The 3820-nt window shown below is 43.3% G+C and overlaps 1 non-coding gene across 1 annotated transcript; it reads right to left on the reverse strand.

The window, feature by feature from the left end:
• Window positions 1-2111: 2111 nt before the first annotated feature.
• trnal-caa (transfer RNA leucine (anticodon CAA)) lies at window positions 2112-2230 on the reverse strand. The gene is made up of 2 exons: window positions 2193-2230; window positions 2112-2157 (listed from the first exon to the last, which is right to left on the reverse strand). It is a non-coding gene; the product is annotated as a tRNA-Leu (tRNA).
• Between the last annotated feature and the right edge of the window lie 1590 nt (window positions 2231-3820).

A 3820-nucleotide genomic window follows, 5' to 3' on the forward strand; every position in this document is an offset into this window, starting at 1 on the left:
TGAAAGAACAGTATGAACAGGCCCAGGCTACAATTCAGAAGGGGGTTAACTCAGCAGCCTCCGAGAAGCTAGTTTCAGTAGAAGCATATGAACAACTAAAGGTTGAACATGAGCAAGAAGTCCAAAGGCTGCAGGAAATTCTTGATGAGCTCAAGGCCAAGACAGACTCATCGATAGAAGCTCCATCCATAGATGAGCAATTAGAGGTGAAAATCATGGCAGAGCATGAAAGACAGGATGTCCAAGAACTTATAAAAACATTGAAGGACACCCAAGACAAATATGAGGCGGCAATGTCTGAGGTTCAACAACTTGAAGAACAGATTCAACTGGGAATCCTTGCAGTGGAAGAACAGGACACTGTAAGAATGGTCCCTGAACATGAACTAGAGAGCATCAGGGCGCAACTTTTCCGAGCGCTGAAAGCCAAAGTTCAAGAGGAACGTAAGGTGGAAGTATTGGAGAAAGAGGTGGATGAAATGGAGAAGACTCTGATCCACCGTGTTCCCAGGGAAGAGTTAACGGTCGGCCAACTCCTTCATATGCTGAAGGACAAGACTCTACAAGGGGAACAATCTGAACACGAGCTTCAATCTTCAGGGGGAACGAGTTCGGAGCTCTCAAAAGTCACGGAGATAGCTGAGGTGGCAACACACATTTTACAAGGATGCCAAAAGTACGTTGAATCACGTCAAGGTGAATGCATGAAGAAGGCTTTTCAAGAAAGATGTTTAGGGAAGGAACCACCGTCAGCTAACGTCCAGACGGGTGAGGAGGAAGAAGAAGTCTCTCTCGCTGGCCTAACTCAGGATGAACCTGAATATTACCATGACCTGTTGAGTGACACTGAATATTATGAGGATGTGGTCTGCCCAGCTTGTGATGAAAACTCTCAAAGTGCTGAAATCCGGATGAAGCACTTAAGGTCTAAGGAACATAGAGAGTTGGTGGCGCTACAGATGGCAGCCGAGAAACGAGCTCGGAGAGTTTCAAAAAGGCAGAAAAGAAAAAGAAGAAGTCGAAAATAATAACTGTTTAAAATATTATTACTTCTACTACCTCAGTCCGAACACTACGAAAGGTGCTAAATTTGTAAAAAAAAATCCAGGGACATTATCAAGACAGCCAGTGGGTTGTATAAGTCCGCACTGCTGGTTCAACAGGACGAAAGTACAAGCTGTTAAAAAGGCTATGGAGGAGTCACGTTACCAGGTGAACCGGCTACACCAAAAAGATGCTGTCTGGGATGAATTAATACCAGAGACTGAATTTATGAACTGTTCCCACAGAGACTGAACCTGTAAACTGTTTCCACTGAGAGTATGTTTGTAAACTGTTATATAACGTTGACTCCATCGAGAGTATATCTGTAAATTGTTATATGACGTTGACTCCATCGAGAGTATATCTGCAAACTGTTTATATAAAGTTGAAGATTGTATGTTTAACGGGATTCTGTAAGTAAAAAGCTAAAAAGGGAGGATTGTAGTGTATGTACCCGTTTACCTTTAAGGGAATTATAGAATGTAACCGTTCGCCTTTAAGAGCACTACTTTAGGTGTGGCACTATTTGTTGGCTCATGTATACTGTAATACCGATAGTGACCACACCAGTATATAAGGGTTGTGATACGTTAACTAGGGCAGATTCGCCCGAACCTCTGAATAGTAAAGACCTGTTTTATTTGTTAATCTTGGAGTCTGTGTATTATTTGCAATACAACCCACAGACTTTACAGAAGTCTCATTCTTTGACTCTGGTGCCCTTTTCCTGAGAAACACCACTGTCTGCAGTGGGATTGAAAGTCACAGTACTAGAAAGCAATGTGAAATGCATCAATGCGGTAGCGTAAAAACGTAGATTTCTGAATCGCTGATTTTTAGTGTGGGAATTGGTTGAAAAGAGAAGCGTGATTTGAAACTTTATCCCCGAGGACAGTGTTAGGATTTTTGCAAGTTTTGTGAGGAAAAGAAGTTGGTCTGTGAGCATTGCCTTTAGTTTGTTGGCAAATGGCAATACCTTTGAGGTATTTGTGGTGGCCAGTTGTAAATTGAAGATGAGTTGAGCAGGCTTTTTGACGCTGGTTGTAATTGTGTGGATGAAAAGGTAATGTCAGAAGTGGGATTCGAACCCACGCCCCTAGAAAGGGACCAGAATTCACCAACCTCTGGTAAGGTAAGGATTAACAGTCCTTGAGTCTGGCACCTTAGACCACTCGGCCATCCTGACAACTGTGCACAAAGCCCATAGAAAAACGTGCTCCAAATTCTGCACACTTACTGAGCAGCATCACACTCATTCCTCTTGTGCAAACACACAACACACACACTCCATTCATTCTTCCTGCATGAATTAACCGGCAGTGCCAGTCATTAAGTTCATCATCTATGCAATGCAACTGTTGTATCTATGCTTTAATGCGTTCAATCAAGCATGTAGATATGTCGAATTAAATCAGAGTCAGGCAGACAGGCTTATAACTGCGATGTTCACTTTATTGCGTAAAATGGCCGACAGCCCTTTTCCCGGGTAATTCCCATAATGCAATGCACATTACATTACCGTATTGACTGGTGTCAAACTCGCAATCAATACACAACATCCCCCTTTTCCTTGGAAACAAACTTGCAGTTTACAAACAGTTGCTTACAATAACACTGCATAACTTATTTGGTTTATAAACTTTTTACAAACTTGTGTCTTACCACACAACTAAATAATTCCCAGGTTTAAACATTTAACATCACCCATGCAGTTCTCGCACAGTTTATGTTGTGACATAATCAGACAGTCTTTGGGGTTTTCTTTTAACCCTTTGAGGTCTGGCTGTATTGGGTATGTCTGACATGTTGGTGTCAGTGGGTATTGCCTGTGTCACAGTGGTATGTGTGTCAGGGTCTCCTATACTGTCCTCAGTCCCTTGTGTTTCCTCCTGCTCATGGAGTGTCTTCTTTGGTCCATTGGTTCAGTATTTCTTCACAAACGTAGTGTTTCTCGAGTAGCGTGCTCCGTCTGAAGATTCTACTACTACTTGACTCCCTGTTTTACTCAAAACTTTGTGGGGTGTGGCATTAAAAGGAGTGGTGAACTTGTCCACTTTGTCCTGCCGTACCAGCACCATGTCGCCAACTTCCACCTCTGAGTATTGTGTTCTCCGCTGTTCATCTGCGTACAGTTTGGACTTGCCTTTTTGTTCTGCGTCCCTGTCACGTACTTCCATGTCTGCGCACGACTCTGTGATGTCTGGCAGCTTTCCTCTCATTTTCCATTTAAAGAGCAGCTCTGCCGGGCTCTTTCCTGTCGTGGCATGGTCAATGCTCCTGTACACAGTCACATATTTTCTAAGTTCACGTTTCCAATCTAGTCCTTCTGACTGAGCAATTCTGATTCTCTTCATCAGCGATGCATTCTGGCGCTCAACTTCTCCGTTAGCCTGAGCCCATTTTGCTGTCATTTTCAGGTGTTTGATCCCGTTGTTTTCACAGTATTCTTTGAATAATTCAGATCTGAATTGGGGACCATTATCAGATTTGCAGGTGATTGGCAAACCATGACGGCTGAAGATTGACTCTAAACTATCAATAACCTTCTCTGTTGTTGTGGAGGTCATGATGTCGTATTCATAGTAGCAACTATAATAATCAACTACCACAAGAATGGAGTGGTTGGATGGCAAGGGTCCAAGTAAGTCTATAGCTACATCCTGCCAGGGGCCCTCCGGTAATGGTGTTGGTCTCAACGGTTCAGGTGGATCGGTTCTGGCTACTGTCTGACAGCCGTGGCACGCTTTACAGTGTTTTTCAGCTGCCTTGTCCATGC

This window comes from Somniosus microcephalus, chromosome 19 (assembly GCF_052327205.1).
Source record: "Somniosus microcephalus isolate GS21.2 chromosome 19, FLI_Smic_1.0, whole genome shotgun sequence".
NCBI lineage: Eukaryota > Metazoa > Chordata > Chondrichthyes > Squaliformes > Somniosidae > Somniosus > Somniosus microcephalus.